This window comes from Monodon monoceros, unplaced genomic scaffold (genome assembly GCF_005190385.1).
Source record: "Monodon monoceros isolate NGI ecotype Baffin Bay Population unplaced genomic scaffold, NGI_Narwhal_1 Super_Scaffold_16, whole genome shotgun sequence".
Lineage (NCBI taxonomy): Eukaryota > Metazoa > Chordata > Mammalia > Artiodactyla > Monodontidae > Monodon > Monodon monoceros.
Window position 1 is genome coordinate 33,772,026 of NW_021703772.1, and position 21,830 is coordinate 33,793,855.

A 21,830-nucleotide genomic window follows, 5' to 3' on the forward strand; every position below is an offset into this window, starting at 1 on the left:
ACACACACACACACACACACACACACACACACACACACACACACAGAGCCTCTGTTTTAATGGTTAAGTAGAATAAAAAACACAGACTACAACTTTACTTTGAAAGCCCAGAAGATGTTTCTGTGGTATACTTTTAAAATTCCTCTTTGATCATTTCTGATACATCCTCACAGACCCTTAGTTACCTATGAAATCAAGTCTAAATTCCTCAGCTTGGCTTCAGACAACCTGACTCTATCCTGCCTCACCCTCCACTATTCCCCACTCATCCCCCTACTCGTCACTGTAGTCACACCAGTAGCTTCACTGTCCAACAGACCTTCCCTGCTGTTCTGACTCAACCTTCATGTGTCTCTCCACTGACACCTTCTTCCCTCCCCTGTACCTATCCATCCTTCAAGTCCTGGCTGAGGTTCTATCTCTGCTCAAAACCTTTCCTTGTTTCTTTGATTCTCCCCACTCCACACCCCCATCTCTTCCAAGGATGAGCTCCTGGATCACTGACTGTCTGAACACTCTAATAACTACTTTTAATGTTTTCCTAACAAGTTGAGAAAAACATTCTTTGAGGGTATGAACTATATCTTATACTCCTTTCAGATTCCTATTAAATGGCTGTTAAATTAAATAACAGGGCTTCCCTGGTGGCGCAGTGGTTGAGAGTCCGCCCGCCGATGCAGGGGACACGTGTTCGTGCCCCGGTCTGGGAAGATCCCACATGCCGCGGAGTGGCTGGGCCCGTGAGCCATGGCTACTGAGCCTGCGCGTCTGGAGCCTGTGCTCCGCAACGGGAGAGGCCACAAACAGTGAGAGGCCCGTGTACCGCAAAAAAAAATAAAAATAAAAATAAAAAAAATTAAATAACAGCATGTACATATGTGTATGAATGCACCCCTACACACATTCACATTCATTCATGTAGAGGATGGGAGCTTAAAATCAGCGTTCACTTATTGTTCATTCTGATCCTACTCTGAGGCATATCCCTGAACCCTGCCCTCCCATGAGTCTTATTCTCAGTTTCCAATACTGGCCTTCACTGACTCTGTTACTTCTTTTCTGTCATCCTCTATCATCCTCTTTTGGAACCCTACTTTTTAATCTTAGTCCTGAACTCTATATTCAACACATTGATCCAGTTGGAGTTGAAGTAGGGGACAAAACAGAGAACTTGGAGTTTGGAGATCCAGATTTGGAGACCTGGGTTTGAATCCCTCTGCCACTTAATAGTAGTTAGTTTAACTTGGACAAGTCAGTGGGCCTCAGTTTCTTCATCTGTATTTTAGGAATAATTACCTATCATGGGGTTGTTTTGAGGATAAAGCACATATATGAAGCATTTTGCAAATTGTACATTATAAAATATATTATATTGCAATATTATTAAAATTAATCCAACTATCATTACCTTCAGAGGGTGAATTACCACTAATCACCCCTCACACACATTCACATACTCACCCATGGATTGCCTCAGGGCAGGTAAACCACCACCTTCAATCCTTTTGCCCTTTGAGCCCAGAAGGATTCTTGTAGGACTTTCGCCAACAGGAACATTAGTCAACAGCCAATCTAAGAAAGAAATAGAAAATTTTATTCAAGCCAATCTGAGGATTATAACCTGGGAGACAGTCTTCCAGAAAGCTCTGAGGACTGTTCCACCCATTAGAGAGCAAAGTACAGTTATACAAGTTTTTGAGACAAAGGGCTATATTATACGTCAAATGACATATGTCAAATGACATATTGTTGACAGTTTACACAATACAGATCTACATGTACAAAGTGAGTAGTGGGTCATGGATCTTCATGGCCCCTTACAAGATTTAGAAGGAAGGTTACCTCCTAAGGAGGTCTGGTTAATATAGATGCAAAATACAGACTAAAGGGAAGTGAGGAGGCCCAAATGGGCAAAGAAAAATTTTATGTTTTAATTTTCCTCATCTTGCCATTAAATATGAATTTTATTTCATCACTTTTAAAGATAGGAAAGTGGGAGAATCATGACTCAATTCCTCCCAGGGGGTAATCAATCAGAGAATAGGAACAAGATCCTATGTCAGTCAGGGTAGCTGGCAGAAGAGGCAAGCACTTAAGTCTATTTCAATGAACTGCATTTCAACAAATTGTTAAATTGCTAGATCTCAATAAACAATTTACTGAATAATTATTAGTTTAAGGTACTGTTGCTGGTCTCTAGAGAATTAAAAAGTAATTTAAGTACTGTCTGGGACCTTAGAATCTAACAAGAGAGACATATAGGTTTGCAAATTAGTGTAATACATGCCATGCTAAAAGAGCTTATATTTATAACTAAATTCAACTCAGGTTGTGTGCTGACAGTATTGAGTCTATGACAATATCTAGAAAGACATGTTTGGATATCTTTTCTTTTTTTCCTTGCAAGGTCAGTTTCTTTCCAATGGGAAATCTGGGTTTGCTCTCATATCACTTATCTGTTTTTTTAATGCTTGGGTTTTGGGTATCTATTCTATACCTTGACATTACTTTCCCCTCCAACTACTACCCCAGTTTTCTATTCCACTTCACAGCAAAACTTCTTGAAGGAGATGTCCCTGCTACCTCACTTCCTATTCTTTCTTAAACTCACCCCCAGTAAAGCCTCTTTGTCTATTGCTCCACTGAACCTGCTCTTGTCAATGTCTACTGAAAGAAAAATACACAACGTAAAAGCTGTGAGTTAAGTTTTATTCAGGGACCTTACTGAGGACAATAGCCTGGGAGACAGCCTCTCAGAGAGCTCTGAGGAACTGCTCTGAAGAGGTAAGGGAGGAGCTAGGATATACATATGAACTTTTTTAACTGGGAAAAACGTGTAGTCAAGCATCAAAAGATTACTGCTAATCACAAAGAACAGATAACTGAAGTTAATGATTTTAGTGCTTTTCTGTGTATGGGAATAAGCAAGAATCTGGGGTCATTTGAAAATTTTCCTTAGATATGCATCTTAATTATCTAAGGGCCAGTAAATCCAAGGCACAGAATGTTTCCCGTTTTTCTCCATCCTGAATTCCCCTCTGGGTGCACTGTCAGTGGGCAACTGCAGTGGCTAATGGCTTGATTCCTGTAGAACTGGAACGGCAGGCAACATTTTTTTTCTTCACACCAAGTCACCAGAGATTCCATCTTATCAAATCACTTCTCGTACCTTATCTTACTTTACCATTTAGCAGCATTCAACACCGTTTATCATGCTATCCTTCTTGAGAGTCGCTTTGATTTCTGGAAAGTGGGCACTTTCCTAGTTTTCCCCCTACCTCTCTGGGACTCCTTTGCAATCATCCTTCCTGGTTCCTCCTCCTCTGCTCAACTTCTAAGCTTGGGCAACCCAGTACTTAGTCCCAGCCTTATTCTACACCTTCTTATCAACACTTTCTTCCCAGGTAAGTTCATCTAGTCCCTTTAGCTCTGAATGGCACCTATGTGCAAATGACTCAAATCTCTATCTCCAGACCTGACTTCTCCCTAGAACCCCAACTTCCAACTTGATATTTCCACTTGGATGCCAAAAAGGTATCCCAAAGTCAATATGCCAACAACAGACCTCTTGAACCATGCCAAATGCTTCTCCTTAGTCTTCTCCAGTTTAGAAAACAGAATGCCCATGAATCACTTGCTCAAGAAAAAACCCAGGCAGGATACGAATCAAATTTATGTCTAATCCATCACTAAATCATGACAATTCTACTCTCAAATCTACCTAATTCTCAATTTGTATTGCTATCACCCTAGTCCAAGTCATCATCATCGCTCATTTGGCCTAATGAAATACCTTCTCCTTGGTCTCCCTGCTTCAATTCTTACTCTCCTGTAATCTATTCAGTCAGAATGAAATGTAAAAATATTAATATTACTGGGCTTCCCTGGTGGCGCAGTGGTTGAGAATCTGCCCGCTAATGCAGGGGACACGGGTTCGAGCCCTGGTCTGGGAAGATCCCACATGCCGCGGAGCAACTAGGCCCGTGAGCCACAACTATTGAGCCTGCGCATTTGGAGCCTGTGCTCCGCAAAAAGAGGCCACGATAGTGAGAAGCCGGCGCACCGCGATGAAGAGTGGCCCCGGCATGCCGCAACTAGAGAAAGCCCTTGCACAGAAACAAAGACCCAACACAGCCAAAAAATAAATTAATTAAAAAAATATTAATATTACTAAATCTCAACCCTTGAGTAAACTTCTTTTTAATATTCTGTGTAATGAAATTGGAGGTATACATAAAGTACTAGGCAGAATGAACTTTCAAAAATATAAATAAAATCAGGTCACTTCCCCACTTAAAACTTTCTGATGATTCCCCTTGCATTTAGAATAAAAAACAAACTCATATCCTGGCCTACCAACCCTCACATGATCACTACAACTTCACTTTCTACCACTTTTCCCTCTGTGCTAGATACTTTTGCCTTCTTTCTATTTCTCAAACACAAGTAAATTCTCCTCTCAAAGAACCTAGCAGGATTCTGGGCTAGATCCTCCCTATCTTCTTAACCTCTAAATAGAGTTTGGGCCTCAGGCTGCTTATCTTTTCCATGGACAACTTCCTAAATTTTATCTCTAGCCCTGATCTTTCTTCTCAACACAAGACTTGTATATGCAATAGTCTACTTGGCATTTCCATTCAGATGCTTACTAGCAATATAATCTATAACACGTTCAAATATGAATACTTGGTACTTCTTCCCTATATCCCCAGACATACTCTTTTTCCCAGTTTTTTCCATCTCAGTAAATAACAGTGCATTTTTACCAATAACTCAGGCCTTAATTCTTCTTTTTGTCTCAATTGCTCATTTCTAATCCATGAGCGAATACTGTAGGCTCCACTTTCAAAACACATCAGGAGTCCAACTCCATTTCACCTTCTCCTCCACTGCCATCCTAGGCCAAGCCATCGTAACTGTTTGCCATGGCCCTCTTGTGTCTGCGGGTTCTGCATCCACCGATTCAACCAACAACAAATTGAAAATATTTGAAAAAAAAAAATTCCAGAAAGTTTCAAGAAGAAAAACTTGAATTTGCTGTTCCAGGCAACTATTTATATAACGTTTACATTGTATGAGGTATTATAAGTAATCTAGAGGTGATTTAAAGTATACAGGAAGGGAGCTTCCCTGGTGGCACAGTGGTTGAGAATCTGCCTGCCAATGCAGGGGACACGGGTTCGAGCCCTGGTCTGGGAAGATCCCACATGCCGCAGAGCAACTGGGCCCGTGAGCCACAATTACTGAGCCTGTGCGTCTGGAACCTGTGCTCCACAACAACAGAGGCCACGATAGTGAGAGACCCACGCACCGCGATGAAAAGTGGCCCCCGCTTGCCACAACTAGAGAAAGTCCACACACAGAAATGAAGACCCAACACAGCCATAAATAAATTAATTTAAAAAAAAGTATACAGGAGGATGTGCATAGGTTATATGCAAATACTACACCATTTTCTATAAGGGACTTGAGTGTCTGCAGATTTTGGTATCCACAGGAGTCCTGCAACCAATCCCCCATGGGTACTGAGGGACAACTGTACTGCAATAGCCTCTTTCAGCTCTCCCTGCTTCCGCTCTTAAACTCCTACACTAGGATCACTCTTCACAGAGCAGAAGAATCATCCCTTTAAAACAGAAGCCAGATTACAACACCCTCTGCTCAAAGCCCCAATGGTTGCTCTTATCATTCAGATAAACCTAAAGTCCTTTCCATCCTTTGCATGGCCCAGAGGATCTGCTCCTACTACCAGATCATTGTCTACCTGATCTTATCTCTTACCTTTCAACCTCTTCTCTAGCCTCATTTAGCCTCTTTCAAACTCTTCTCTTTCAGCTCTAGCCACACTGCCCTCCTAGCCTTCACAGTTACTTATTCCCTTTGCCTGGAGTGTCAGATATTCACATGGCTTGTGCCCTCACTTCCTTTTAGATCTCTGTTCAGATGTCTTCTTGGAAAAGGGGCTTGCCCTGCACACCTTACATGAAATTGCACTCTTCCCTGTCTATTCCTTTACATTTCTTTATTGTTCATACAAAACAACAACATTTATATAGCACTTATATGCCAGGTAGCATTCTAAGCACTTTATATTTAGTCCTCATATCACCCTATGAAGTAGCTGACTTTGCGATCTCTGCTTTATGGATGAAGAAACAGCAGTACATAGAGGTTAAATAACTTGTGCCAAGGTCATTAAGCTAGTAAGTGCTAGAGCTGAGATTTGAACGCAGGCTGTGCTTTTAGCTGCTATACTATTTTGCTTCTTTGTAGCCCTAGCCACTGCTGTATTTGTTTACCTCTCACTCTTCCCACTTGTCTCAGTTATTGCTGCATAACCAACCATCCCCCAAACTTAGTGGCTCAAAGCAACAAGTTACTATTTCTTGGGAATGTGGGTCAGGAATTCAGGCAGGGCTTAACTAGGCTGTTACACTCACCTTGATGTTGGCTGGTGTCACTCACTCAGCTGCATTCAGCCACTAACTGGGCTGGCCTGGAAGGTCCCAGAAGACTGGCACCTTAATGCTCTTCCATGTGGCCTATCTCTTCATATTGTCCTTTATCAACCTATAGTATAGTTGGAGCATGGCAGGCAGCTGGCTCCTCAGATGGGGATGTGGAAGCTGCCAGTTCTTTCTAAGGCCTTGATTCAGAAGTATCAGAACTTCATTTCTGTCACGTTTTATTAGTTGGGAAAACAACCATAGGCTAGCCCATATTCAGGGGAAAAGGCTATAGACTGCATCTCTTGATGTCAAGAGTGGCATTTCTATACAGGAAGGGGGAACTGATGGTGGCCACCGCTGGAGACTATCTTCCACATCAACAGAGTGCAAGTTCCATGAGAGGAGGCACTCTTATCTGTTTTGCTAATTGTTGTGTCTCTCTAGTGCTTAGAACAGTGCCTGGCACATAATAAGTGTGCAATAAATATTTATTTAGTCCATGTATATAAGGGACAAGTGAAAGAAAGAGTCTGAAAATGTAAAGGAAAGGTCTGAGGAGTAGGAGAAAACCCAGAAGGAATGCATCCCAAAAAACAAGGAGGAAAAGAGGGAAAGGAAGATAAGAATGAAAATTGTACCTTTTTTTTAGATTTAAAAGCTTTAAAAATAAGTTTAAAAAAGCATATACAAACTATATTTGTAAAGTTACAAGTTCAAACAGTGCAATATGGCATAGAGTGAAAAGTGAGTTTTTTTCGTACCTTTGTTCCCAATTTTCCTTCCCAGTGTCAGTCACTTTAATGCACCCTGTCAGAGCCAAAATATGAATATACAAAGACAAGGATATATATCCTCTCTCTTTCTCTTCCTGTGAAAAGACATACATAACATGTAACTGGTAGAATACAATTCACATGATTCAGCATCTAGCATTTTTTCTCTTAACCTAACTTTCAGATCATTCCACATCAATACATACAGAGCACTCTCCTTCTTTTAAATGGTTGCATAGAATGGTTCCATTCTTAGAATGTATCATTAGCTTTCAAAATTAGAAGGTGATTACTGGTTTCAGTAGACCTGAAAAAGCAGAGACTGCAGATGGGGAGGAGGAAGATTGGGAGGTCAGAAAGTAAAAGAAAGGAGGACAAAGGAAAAAGAAATTAAAGATGGATATGCAGGAACAGGCTCATATCCTTAGCAGTAAGAGTAACAAGAGACAGGGAGGTTGAAAATACACAAAAGAGAAGCGATAAGTAATGGAGCAAGCCTCTAAGTGGATTGGAAGGGATTAACCTTGAGAGGCCAGAACACTTCAAAGGAGAAAGAGGGCGAAGGAAAGGAAGGCTGGGGCTGCAGGTAGGCTTTGTGATAGCGGCTGCTGGGAGTTAAGGAAATTCATCCCTGGGGGGTCTCATTTTCCTTAGAAATGTAGGAGGCAAAGTTTATTTTTTTAAATTTTTACCAAAGAGGGTGGGTGAGTAGAGTTCAGTTAAAAAGTTAGGAGAGTGTATGGGCTGGGAAGAACAGGGTATAGGGATAGGAGAAATTCTGAATAGCAATGTGTTAAGGACAATTTGGGGCTTAAGAAGATTGCCTGGCCACATGGTAGTCCTGACTGAAGTTGGACACCCTTGGTCTGCAGTGGTACCAATCCTCAGGGTTATGTTTTTTCCAGCACTGGTGCAAGAGTGTACAAGGTTGGTTGAACTGTTGTAAACTAACGGTTTTGCAGGTGATGGAGGATCAAGGAGGCAATCGAGTTGAGGATGTTGGTGAACTTAATAGACCATTTATGCACAGGAGTTTCAGACCCTGACTGCACATCTTTCGCTGATGGTCTGAATACAGGTTTACAGGTCCAGCGATGGCACACTGCCCAGCAGTAGAGTTTGCACCCACTGTCATGAGTGGTGTCTCGGGAAAATCTTCACGAGGGGACTTAGGGGGCGCGAGCTGAGTCGTGGTGGGGCTGTGACTGCAACAAGCAGACAGTCGTGAAACTGTGTGCTGAGCAAACTGGCGTTACTCAGATTGTATACGGGAGAGCTCAGTGGGGATCACAGGAGAGGCCAACTCATTCCCTCCTACCACACTCCATCCTTCGGGGTTGCAACGAAGTAGTAAAAAGTGCGGATACTAGCGCCAATCCCACCGCCTGGCGATGACGTCATTCTCGGGGGAGGAAGTGACTACCATTAGGGTACAGTCTATAGAAGCAGTCTGAAGACATTTTAGCCTTTTCACTGTCAAGAGTAGCGAACTTACCCTTCGGACTACAGCAGTCTGAGCTTCGGACTACAGCAGTCTGAGGTAGCAGCAAAATGACTGCAGCTCCCAACCACTCTCCTCACCGTTACCATGGAACCGCTCGTAGTTAGGCCCTGGCGACGCCACGTTACGTCATTGCCCAAGTGCATCTTAGGAGTCGTGGCTCTGCCTGCTCCTAAGGGAAAGGCAGTATCTCGGGAACGTTGCCCGCGATGCCTAACGCCCCTTTAGTAATTTTGATCCCTACCAGACTCCGTTGGCATATAACCCCACCTACGTCGGGAGTGATCTCCGGCCTTCACACTCGCTCGCCGCCCAGCCCCTGCCCAGAAGCCCCGCCCCCCGTGAATCAGCTGATCTCACGGGCCCGCGGGACTGCTAGGCTCGCGCCGGATGCAGACCGGGGTGCTGTAGCGGGAGCGGCAGGTGAGCGAGCGCGGGTCCTGGGTTGGCCCGTGGCTTCGGAGGGCTGATCGGCCGAGGCCTCCAGCGTGCGGGACGCCGGGCTCCGGGAGAAAGGCGGAGGCGCAGGCCGAGGCCCGGGAGCGCGCTGCGGAGACCCACGGAGACGGCGCCCGCGTCTTCCCAAGCCAGCGTCCAACCAACAGACCTGCCGGTCGAGGAGCACCCAACGGCTCCAGGTTCTCCCCGTCGCCCAGGTTCCTCCTCCCCAGACCGGGCGCCACTGCAGAGATCTCAGGGTCGTGAAATTCCTTCGCGCCCCCCTTCCCGCCTCCCCCCCACGCTGCCTTCCACCAATTCATTGAGGAGGATTTATTGAATGCCCACTCTAGGCGGCGACCAGATAAACCGGGGTCCCTGGCGGCGAACCTTGATGAGTGTCCCAGGTTTGTTCATAGATGCAGATCGCGGTGGAGAGTGAACCGAGAGTTTTGCTGGCTTGAAAAGGCGGTTGTGGAAAAAGAAAATGACTTTGATATTAAGCATTAGTAGTTTAGCCTTAGTCCTTTGTCGTCCAGCAGAGGGTAGTTAAGTTCTTTTGAGAAGTGAAGATAGGAACAGAATAACATAGGGGCTGTCGTAAGGAAATGGTCCTGACGGTGGTGTTGGTCCTCTGTGTAATAGGGCTACTTTGGAGACAGACAAGTGTAGGTTCGCCGAAGTGTTGTACTGCTTAGGTCTTTGTTGATGAGGGAAGAGGAAAAGCACACGGGCTGAAGTGGCTTATCCAAGTAGAGTATTCTCTTTTTGGTTTAGAATGGAAAAGGAAATCACTGTTGAACACAAACGCAGATCCTTAGTCTGTTGCCTTTTGGATTTGTTGGTGGCTGTAAATATTCTTTAAAAGGCTTTAAAGAATAAAATTAAGAATTTAAGGAGTGAAAAATTTGCTCTTGCAGTAGATTACAGTATTTTAATCTTGATAATACAAGCATAGTGGTGAAGTGCTTTAGACCTGAGCATACCTGGAGTCACATACACTTACATCTTTGAATTTGGGCAAGTTACTTATCTGCCTCCATTTCCTTATCTCTGAATCGGGTATAAAAGTACCTTCCTCATAATGGTACCTTTACATGTAATGGTTCATGTATCATTTTTTTTTTTTTACAGTGCTTGGCACTGTATGTAGATATTCAATACATATTAGCCATTTTTATAAGTCATTTCCTTTTCCATTACATCATGATCCACTGACTCATTGTTTTCTAAATGATGTGAAAGAGAACTGAATACTTTTTAAGAAAAGAACTATAGTTTACTTTTTAAAATCAAGGGATAGTTTCCAGATAGGTTTATGATATAGGGGTATATTTAGAGAAAATATGATTTCAGGTTGGTCTATAGTAACTTTGGTGTTCCATTAGAACTTTTAATGTGTTCCATTAGAACCTAAAATGCTGATGGAATCTATACCTAGTTTAAATTTATTACTTAGTTTCCAAACAATGACTAGTATTGGCAGACTTAAGATTCATAGCTATAGCAAGAAATGTTAGAAGCTGTTTCACAATATTAAAATTTGATGCAGAACATAAAGAACCAAACACGTAATTTGTGTGTGTGGGGATTTGAGTTGGCATTATGTGAGCCCCTTATTTTTTAAGTTGATTTATGCTATGTTAACTGGAATCCCTTTTCTCCAAATTTCAGGCTTTCAGAACTTAGGTTGTCATTGACTTACTTTGGGCATTTTGACTGTCAAAGAAGCAAAAGGTATGGTAACAACCTCACTGAGAACTGATTTTAGTTTTCATGTGATTAGATGGGAAGAGTACTATCAATCTTACACATTTTCATGAAAAACATGGGTTAAATGCAGTATTGCTGGATCCATTCTAAAGGTATTTCCAAAGAATATGACTGACTTGTAAAAACCTTTTATAATTCTTTATTAATATGTGACTAGGTAAGGTATGAGTTGAAAAACTAGGAAGGAAGGTAGAGAGTGGTGATTTTTGAGCTGGTGTAAAAGAAGGCTTGCTTTGATGTAGTGTGAGGTTGAGCCCTTTTCTCCGGCGCTCAGAGGAATGCTGTGAGTATTTTAATAACTTTGTGGAATTAAACCTACCACATACTCTAACTGTATTAGGGATATACTTATTTCTGGTAGAGTTTTTTTTAAACATATTTTTTCTTTTAACTTTTCATAAATGACCAATTAATTCAGTCATCAGTTATAAGGAAGTAGATTTCTTAAGGATATCAGTCCTTAAGAAAATGCGCGGTAACCACAAATAAAATAGCAACCAATTATGACGTGGTCCTTTTTAGCATTACATTTATTTTCCTATCCCCATTTCCCGTTCGTCTATAGATATAATGGTGCCGTCTTTACATTCTGTCTTGATGTTTGCCAGCATCACACAAGCGACAGAAGAGCTGAACATAGGTGAATTAATTGATCCACGTGAATAGAGCAGAAATATTCAAATCAGAGATGTATTGAGTACTTTTGGGGGCTCTTGTAGACTTACTCTTTTATTGTACAGTTCATAGAGTTTGGTTTTGAAGAAAAATGTACAGTTTTCTCAACTCCTATGAAAAAAAAGACTGGGTCAATGGGATCTGGGTGAATTTACTTTCATTCTAAGGGTTCTTTTCTTCCGCAGCCTAAATTTTTGTTGAGCTGAATTCTTAACTAAAATTGGAGCAATTGCCCAAGCAAACATCTAACAAAGATGATTATAGCAGCTCTTAAAATAGTGATAAAGTAGAACAATCCAGCTGTACTTTAGTAGGGAAATGGATAAACTATGGTTTATTCATGCAGTGGAATACTATCCCTTGGTAAAAATGAATAAACTAGATCTTTGTTTATAACATGGATACATATTTCAAGTACATAATATTGAGTAAAAAAAGCAAGTTCCTGGGCTTCCCTGGTGGCGCAGTGGTTGAGAGTCCGCCTGCCGATTCAGGGGACACGGGTTCGTGCCCCGGTCTGGGAAGATCCCACATGCCGCGGAGCAGCTGGGCCTGTGAGCCATGGCCACTGAGCCTGCGCGTCCAGAGCCTGTGCTCCGCAACGGGAGAGGCCACAACAGTGAGAGGCCCGCGTACCGCAAAAAAAAAAAAAAAAAAAAGCAAGTTGCCAAAGGATATATGAATACTGTATTATGCATTTATGTAGAGTTTTGAAACAATATAGCATATTACTGTTTATTGATATGTATCTAGTGAGAGTACATAAAAGTATAAGAATATACATGGAAATAAGACATTAACTTTAGGAATAGTGGGTAACTCTGGAGAAGGAAGGTTTGGGTAGAGCTCCTTCAAATCTATGTATAACTTTTTTTTTTAAATTTATTTTATTTATTTTTGGCTGCGTTGGGTCTTCGTTGCTGTGCGCAGGACTTCTCTAAGTTGCGGCGAGCGGGGGCTACTCTTCATTGCAGTGCGTGGGCTTCTCATTGCGGTGGCTTCTCTTGTTGCAGAGCACGGGCTCTAGGCACGTGGGCTTCAGTAGTTGTGGCTCGTGGGCTCCAGAGCACAGGCTCAGTAGTTGTTGCGCACAGGCTTAGTTGCTCCGCGGCATGTGGAATCTTCCCGGACCAGGGCTCAAACCCTTATCCCCTGCCTTGGCAGGCAGATTCTTAACCACTGCACCACCAGGGAAGGCCCAAATCTACGTATAACTTTTTCTTCTATTTTAAAGGGAGCTTAAGCAAATATGAAAATATGTTAATATTTGTTAAAACTCAGTGATGGGTACATGGATTTGTACATTATTATTATTAATATTTTTACAGATTTGTGAATGGTTAAGATAGTTTGTGAAACTAGCACCTTAGAATTTTTATATATGATCGGGGCTCTCTCCCGATATGCTTTCTTTTTTTTTTACTTTGTAGCTTCTCTCCCCGCGGTGAAAAGAATGTGCCAATGCAGCTCCACTATGTAAAGCTTTTCTAAAGAGAGGAGACAGACTTTTCTGTTTGACCTGTGCTCCTGGGAAGATGCTTGCCTTAGGATATGAGGAATGATCCTTCTTGAAAGTCTGCAGGGGAATTTAAATTCTAGAGACTCTTGAGAAGTGCAGGCATGTACTGATCACGAACTCTCAAAGTATAGGGGAGTGCATTGTATCATAAAGCCTTGCAAGGAATTTGACGGAGTGACTCACATACAAAATTACCGCGGAGGGACTTCCCTGGTGGTCCAGCGTTAAGACTCCGCACTCCCAATGCAGGGGGCCTGGGTTCGATCTCTGGTCAGAAAACTAGATCCCGCATGCCGCAACTAAGACCCTGCACAGCCAAATAAATAAATAAATATTTAAATGTAAAAAAAAAAAACAAAATTACTGCAGATATTCTTTAGTCATTAACACTTCTTTAAAGTTTTCATTGGTTAAATTTTATTACATTGTAGTAAACCTGAGTTTTATACTGTGAATGCAAGTGTCCTAGTTATTGCTCAAACAAAATAATGCTCTTTCTACAGGTATTGATAAGTAAACATGACGACAGTGCGTTAAATGGTTGAGTAACAAGTAGTGAATTTAATAGCTGATCTCTAATATGACTCACACATTTAAAAACAATATTTTCATTCCTAATCAAGGATACCTGTTATTAGCACTTTCAAAATACTCTAAGTGAAACTTGTATCTCTAGAGCAGTATATTTTGACATGTGTACTCCCTGTTCAGTTATGTGGCCCCTTGTTGACCTTAAGCACTGGATATTATTGATTGGTAAAATAAGCCAACATACTTTGAACTGTGTTTCTGTAATATTGCCTTTTTAAAAAAAGTAGCCATTTTAGTAAAAGAATAGTAGCAAAGTATTAAAGGAATAATTTATATCAGAAATTATATGCTATCAAGTAATAATAGGCATAAATGGTTGCAGTACCTGGGAATTTGAAATTCAGTTGCTGGTATTATAATATTTATCAGAATGTTTCATGGGAATTTAGTATTTACAGAAAATGCATTTTAAAGAGATAGGCAGTGGGTGCAAAAAGGAGCTAAATGGGTATTTGCTGGGTGTTTATTTTACCATGTTTATCCCCCTCTCCCATGAGTAATATCCATTTTAGAAGATTCTCAACAATCAGAAGAGTGTCGTTTTAGTAGGTTTCAGGGTGAAATTAGCAGGCCATAAAAAAAAATAATAAGTAAAAAGAGAAAGAGACTATGAAGCCTTAGTGTCTCTGATTGCCCAGAAACCGTCTCCATGTACTAAGGAGAAAGGGACTGTTCTTTCCTAGGTTGTCTAACATCTGTGAAGTGACATGAAATAAAAGCATCTTCCTTGTTAGGAAGTACCATTAGCAAATTATGTATGAGAGTTTCTATTATGAGAAGACACTTTCCTTTCATGTCAGACATTGACTTTTATAACAGGCATGGAAACCTTCTAATCATTTGGAAGTCCGTGGACTGGTGGAAACCTTCTAATTATTTGGAAGTCTGTGGACTGGAACTTAAGATCGAGGGTTGTCTTCCACTGAGGACTCACTTATGCGTAGCTGGCTTATACCTAGTGGTTACCATGGGTACAAGAATGTACCGATGAATAAGTCATGGTTTCTGACCTCCAGGAGTTTATAATATATTTTGAATCAATGACTTAAGTGCATTATCCCATTAGTAACAACATTATAAATAATAAGTACTCTCTAGGCCAGCCTACTGACTTTATTTAATGCATTAATTTACTGAACTCCTGAACTCTGGGTCAGGATTTAAGGGGTTGGTCAGCTCCCATAGTGGTATTAGTGCCTCCAGTGCAGCATTTCAGGCTGAGAGGGCTAGGATTTGAAGTGGCCTCCCCCTTTGATGGTGGTTGGTTTGTCAAGCCTTAGGTGCAAGGTGAGTGTTCCTCAGCCTTCGGTGGTGGTGGGTAAAGGCTAGAGTGGCAGGATATCCAGGAAGTAGCAGTTGTTGGTGTACAGATTAGTTGTAAATCAGGTGTTTGAGTCAAAAGTTGCCTTAATCCATGTGTAAACATAGACTGAGCCTCTAAAAGCAAATATTTATTAAGCATTTACCATGTGTAAAATTCCATAGGGTCTTCAATTATTGTTTACTGCATTCACAGTATAAACTCTGGTTTACTACATTGTAATAAAACACAGCTAACTCAGACTTTAAAGAGAAAGTGTAAATGACTGCATGAAATCTGTAGTAATTTTATGTCAGATTCACTCTATGTCCAAATTCTTTTCAAGGCATTATGATACAGTTTGCTCCTTTATTATTATTTTTATTGTCTTCCTATCTTAATGTCTTGTCATTCTAAACAGTAATATCATTACTCTTATAACTATAATTATTGCTATTATTTCACTATTTTAATCAATACACTTATTTTAAACCAATAAATGAGACAGGAGACTAAGAGTAGAAGGGCCCAGCTTTGCTAGTGTTAAGTTAGCTTTCTTATGCCTCGAGGGCACTGTCTACTTAGAGCCATCATTCTAGTCAGAAAGATAGAACATACTCCTATGTAAACGCCTTAAGGGTAGGAACTTGTTGATTTATATAGGCCTAGTCTGTCTACAGGTATTTACTGAGTACTTGTTGTATGTCAGGACTCTATTAAGCAGCTGGGGTATAATAGAGCATAAGATGTTTTTGGCTTCCGTGGAAGTTTTATGTTAGTTCCATACCTGGAGTACAGTAGGTAAGAAAACTACATGTGGTTTTAGTTGTTGAAATTTAATTAAAGTTAATATACTAACTTTGACTAAATTATTAAGGCAAAAGGACTTTGTCCAGAGAATAAAGTTTACTAGATGTGAATACATAGAATGCTACATGATTTAATTTTCTTTTTGCATTTGGGATACTAGTCCATTAACACATTTCTGTTTCATATTTTAAAATTTTTATTTATATTCTGCCTTGTTCCTAAAAGGCAGTTTACAGAAATGTGTAAATGTGGCAAAATAAAATAAAGAGACAGAATGAATGGAACCAGGTGTGAGATTAGAAAACATAGCACACATACTGTGAAGTCCTAGTCACTTACAGGTGCCATCATGTGGGACTCTTATCCTCCCACCACAAAATCTATAATCCTGCCTGTATCTGTACCTGTTGTTTTGTTTCTTTTTAAAATGTAGACCCTTTCTCTTGTGAAGACCAGTCCCACTGCATGCGTGTTCCGGACGCTATCCTCTTCCACTTTTGTCCAGGATTTTGGTTCTGCCCTCTGTCCTTGTCTCCCTTGCATCTAGGAACCATGTCATTGTCCTACAAACATGTTCAGCTGTCTCTCGTCTTCCCCCACTCCCCAAAATTACACCCTTGATCTTCATGTTTCTCTCCAGCTGCTTCTCCATTTCTGTTTGCCATTTCAATATTTTTTAAAAGCATCATTTACACCAACTTTATTTTCATGTCCTCACCTGCCATTTATAGTCAGCCTGCTGCAATCTGTTTTTCAGTCCCCAGCTGAGAGCCCAGCCGTGTTGACCCGTCATTCCTGCTGGAAACACTCTCTGCTTTGCTTCGTGTGCCCACATCAGACTCTTGTTTGTTCTACCTCTCAGGCCACTTCTCACCTCAGTCTTTGCTTGTTGCTCATCCTGTCCGAGTAACTTAACAGCTTGACTCTGTGCCTTCCTTTTCTCTTAACATACACTCCAGTGATACTATCCATTGCCTTGATTTCAGATATTATCCATATGCCTTCCCAAGTTTATATCAATAGTTGAGACCTTTCTTCTGAACTCCATACTCACATATTCAGCTGCTCACTTGACATGTATTCTTGGATTTCTCACAGGCATCTTGAACTTATAAAAAAATCTTGTCTTACGAGAATCTTACCTTCCACTTCAGAATCCTACCCTCTCACTCTTCCTCATTTCAGTAAATGGTACTACTACACAGTTGTTCAAGGGAGAAATTAGAGGTCATTTTTGATACCTCCTTCTCCTTTATCCCCCACTTATGTCTAATACATCACTAAGTCCTAGTTGTTCTAGGACACAGCACCTCTCTCATTATTTACATCTTTCCACCAAATTGGTAGTCTTGTATGAAATTAAAGAGCCCAGGCTTCCTTCCTCCACTAAGATGAGCCAAGTGAGTATTTGCAGGGAGGATATTTCGTACAAAATTCATTTGGGCACTCTGTGTGAGTATGTTCACTATAAAATGGACTTAAAACTTTTAAAACAAGTGATGTAAATCATTGCCATTAAAAAGTTGAGGACCCCTACTGAAAATGATAGTTGTTTTAGAATACAGGTTCCCAGTCCCTTACTTGAAACCCTTGGGGCAAGGCATGTTTTGGAATTCGGAGTTTTTCTGATCTTTAGAATAAGGTGCATAAACCATATATTATATAACACTTCTCGTGGGACCTTTGGTACCACCCTACAATCATATTAATATTTCTGTGACAAATGAAGATGTACACTAAAGGGGTAAAAACTAAATAGCATCACATTAGTTCATGTTGGTTTTGCTCTTGGATGAGTTCAGGTCAGATTAGATTTTGCCACCAAAAGACTTAAATGAAAAAACTTTTAGTTTTCAGAGTTTTTGGGAGTTTAGATTTCTGGTTACGGTATCATGGACCCATAGTAGTAGCTTTTCTTTCTAGCAATAACTAGAACATCTAGACCAGATTTTTTTTTTTAGGGTACTCCCAGATCATGGAATTAAAACCATATTCTCTGCATGTACAGGATAGCTTATTTCTCTGTTAAATGTAGCAGGAGGGTGTGTATCCACTGGGATCTAAAAGTGGAATCAACTCATTAAGAACCAAGCTTTTTGTTTTAAAGGGTCATCTGAGAGTTTAATTACTTTACATTTCACTGTGAAGGAGATAATTTGAAGTGTAGAGTGGTATACTTTAAAATGAATGCATCTTTGTTCTGTGGCTCATAGTACTTAATAGTTGGAGAGGATGCTACAGTCTAGTTTGCTCCTTTTACAGATGCCATTGATCTCTGGAAAGGCCATGTGAGGTACAAGAGGACCCCACATTTTCTGACTCTGTAAATATCACACAGCTTCTGTATCAGAGCTAGTTAATATAATAAAGGCTATGAGGGAAAGTTACTATAACAGAAGAAAAGAAGCAGAGTACAGGGATCCTGACCCCCAAAGCTCATCTGGGGAGACATATCCCCAGAAGAAGCCCCATGATTAGGCAATTTTATAACAGTTAAAACTGTTAGCAGTGGAAGAACATAAGCAAGTTTAAATGCTTTTTGAATGGTTGAGGCAAGTCTTATAGATTTCTCAGAGAGGGGATTATAAAAATACTAGGAAAACAAATTTTTTGGTGTAGTTTTTCTGTTTGGATACATAATTGAGGAAGAATGTTAGATTAACTGGATTCGGTAAATGCTGCATATTTTAAGTATGTGAGGTAAAACTTTATAATATAAGCTTCCCACATTTAGGTGCAATATTCCTTTTTAGTTATGCTTCCTTACCAGTCATTTCCTTTTTTCTCATTGCTGTATCTGAATTTCAGGCACACGTGTCTTCTTAGGAGAAGTCAAATATATTAAACACCATTAAAACAAAATTCGATCTATAAATATCGATAAAGAAAGATGTGTGTGAAATAGTGTACTAGCTTTCTGTTGCTGCTTGTAGCATTGCTGTAAACTCAGTGCCTAAAATAACACAAATTTATTATCTTGGAGTTCTTTAGGTTAAAAATCGGACACAAGTCTCGCTGGGTTAAAATCAAGATGTCAGCAGGGCTGTGTTATTTTCTGGAGGCTCTAGGAGAGAATTCGTTTCCTTGCCTCTTCCAGCTTCTAGAGGCCACCTACATTCTTTGGCTTATGGCTGCCCCCTCCCATCTTCAAAGCCAGCAATTTAGCAGCTCTCTGACACGGCTTGTTATCATCACCTCTCTTTCTCAAGCTCTCCTCTGCCTCTCTCTTCCACTTTATTTATTTATTTATTTTATACAGCAGGTTCTTATTAGTCATCAGTTTTATACACAGCAGTGTATACATGTCAGTCCCAATCTCCCAATTCATCACACCACCACCACCACCCCCCCGACACTTCCCGTCTTGATGTCCATACGTTTGTTTCTCTACATCTATGTCTCTATTTCTGCCCTGCAAACCAGTTCATCTGTACCATTTTTCTAGGTTCCACATATGTGCATTAATATACAATATTTGTTTTTCTCTTTCTGACTTAACTTCACTCTGTATGACAGTCTCTAGATCCATCCACGTCTCAACAAATGACCCAATTTCATTCCTTTTTATGGCTGAGTAATATTCCATTGTATATATGTACCACATCTTCTTTATCCATTCATCTGTGGATGGACATTTAGGTTGCTTTCATGACCTGCTATTGTAAATAGTGCTGTGATGAACATTGGGGTGCATGTGTCTTTTTGAATTATGGTTTTCTCTGGGTATATGCCCAGTAGTGGGATTGCTGGGTTGTATGGTAATTCTATTTTTAGTTTTCTAAGGAATCTCCATACTGTTCTCCATAGTGGCTGTATCAATTTACATTCCCACCAACATTGCAAGAAGGTTCCCTTTTTTCCACACCCTCTCCAGCATTTGTTGTTTGTAGATTTTCTGATGATGCCCATTCTAACTGGTGTGAGGTGATACCTCATTGTAGTTTTGATTTGCATTTCTCTAATAATTAGTGATGTTGAGCAGCTTTTCATGTGCTTCTTGGCCATCTGTATGTCTTCTTTAGAGAAATGGCTATTTAGGTCTTCTGCCCATTTTTGGATTGGGTAGTTTGTTTTTTTAATATTGAGCTGCATGAGCTGTGTATATATTTTGGAGATTAATCCTCTGTCTGTTGATTCATTTGCAAATATTTTCTCCCATACTGAGGGTTGTCTTTTCGTCTTCTTTGTAGTTTCCTTTGCTGTACAAAAGCTTTTAAGTTTCATTAGGTCCCATTTGCTTATTTTTGTTTTTATTTCCATTCTAGGAGGTGCATCACAAAAGATCTTGCTGTGATTTATGTCAAAGAGTGTTCTTCCTATGTTTTCCTCTAAGAGTTTTATAGTGTCCGGTCTTACACTTAGGTCTCGAATCCATTTTGAGCTTATTTTTGTGTATGGTGTTAGGGAGTGTTCTAATTTCATTCTTTTATATGTAGCTGTCCAATTTTCCCAGCACCACTTATTGAAGAGACTGTCTTTTCTCCATTGTATATCCTTGCCTCCTTTGTCATAGATTAGTTGACCATAGGTGCGTGGGTTTATCTCTGGGCTTTCTGTCTTGTTCCATTGATCTATGTTTCTGTTTTTGTGCCAGTACCATATTGTCTAGATTATTGTAGCTTTGTAGTATAGTCTGAAGTCAGGGAGTCTGATTCCTCCAGCTCCGTTATTTTCCCTCAAGGCTGCTTTGGCTATTCGGGGTCTTTTGTGTCTCCATACAAATTTTAAGAGTTTTTGTTCTAGTTTTGTAAAAAATGCCATTGGTAATTTGATAGGGATTGCATTGAATCTGTAGATTGCTTTGGGCAGTATAGTCATTTTCACAGTATTGATTATTCCAATCCAAGAACGTGGTATATCTCTCCATCTGTTGGTATCACCTTTAATTTCTTTCATCAGTGTCTTATAGTTTTCTGCATACAGGTCTTTTGTCTCCCTAGGTAGGTTTAATCCTAGGTATTTTATTCTTTTTGTTGCAGTGGTAAATGGCAGTGTTTCCTTAATTTCTCCTTCAGATTTTTCATCATTAGTGTATAGGAATGCAAGAGATTTCTGTGCATTAATTTTGTATCCTGCAGCTTTACTGAATTCATTGATTAGCTCTAGTAGTTTTCTGGTGGCATTTTTAGGATTCTCTATGTATAGTATCATGTCATCTGTAAACAGTGACAGTTTTACTTCTTCTTTTCCAATTTGTATCCTTTTATTTCTTTTTCTTCTCTGATTGCCGTGGCTAGGACTTCCAAAACTAGGTTGAATAATAGTGGCGAGAGTGGACATCCTTGGCTTGTTCCTGATCTTAGGGGAAATGCTCTCAGTTTTTCACCATTGAGAATGATGTTTGCTGTGGGTCTGTCGTGTATGGCCTCTATTATGTTGAGGTAGGTTCCCTCTATGCCCACTTTCTGGAGAGTTTTTTTTCATAAATAGGTGTTGAATTTTGTCAAAAGCTTTTTCTGCATCTATTGAAATGATCAGATGATTTTTCTTCTTGAGTTTGTTAATATGGTGTATCACATTGATTTCTTTGCATGTATTGAAGAATTCTTGCATCCCTGGGATAAATCCCACTTGATCATGGTGTATGATCCTTTTAACATGTTGTTGGATTCTGTTTGCTAGTATTTTGTTGAGGATTTTTGCATCTATATTCATCAGTGATATTGGTCTGTAATTTTCTTTCTTTTGTAGTATCTTTGTCTGGTTTTGGTATCGGGGTGATGGTGGCCTCATACAATGAGTTTGGGAGTGTTCCTTCCTCTGCAATTTTTTGGAGGAGTTTGAGAAGGATGGGTATTAGCTCTTCTTTAAATGTTTGATAGAATTCACCTGGGAAGCCATCTGGTCCTGGACTTCTGTTTGTTGGAAGATTTTTAATCACAGTTTCAATTTCATTACTTGTGATTGGTGTGTTCATATTTTCTATTTCTTCCTGGTTCAGTCTTGGAAGGTTATACCTTTCTAAGAATTTGTCTGTTTCTTCCAGGTTGTCCATTTTATT

At 40.3% G+C, this 21,830-nt stretch overlaps 2 protein-coding genes across 8 annotated transcripts in view; one reads left to right on the plus strand and one right to left on the minus strand.

The window, feature by feature from the left end:
- Nucleotides 1-8,933, minus strand: part of CDK15 (cyclin dependent kinase 15) — a 113,592-nt gene extending 104,659 nt beyond the window's left edge. Inside the window, exons 1-3 of the mRNA XM_029225732.1 lie at nt 8,718-8,933; nt 7,211-7,317; nt 1,462-1,572 (exon numbers count right to left, since the gene is read on the minus strand). The gene's annotated coding sequence lies outside the window, so the exon portion shown is untranslated. The remainder of the gene's footprint in view (nt 1-1,461; nt 1,573-7,210; nt 7,318-8,717) is intronic.
- Nucleotides 8,934-9,066: 133 nt separating this feature from the next.
- The window catches only part of ALS2 (alsin Rho guanine nucleotide exchange factor ALS2), an 86,340-nt gene continuing 73,576 nt past the window's right edge, over nt 9,067-21,830 (plus strand). For 3 of the 7 annotated variants that reach the window (XM_029225247.1, XM_029225250.1, XM_029225251.1), the window contains exons 1-2: nt 9,125-9,568; nt 10,836-10,898. The gene's annotated coding sequence lies outside the window, so the exon portion shown is untranslated. Of the gene's footprint in view, nt 9,569-10,835; nt 10,899-21,830 lie in introns of all 7 variants that reach the window. The other 4 variants (XM_029225248.1, XR_003793942.1, XR_003793941.1 and 1 more) reach the window with 4 other exon arrangements.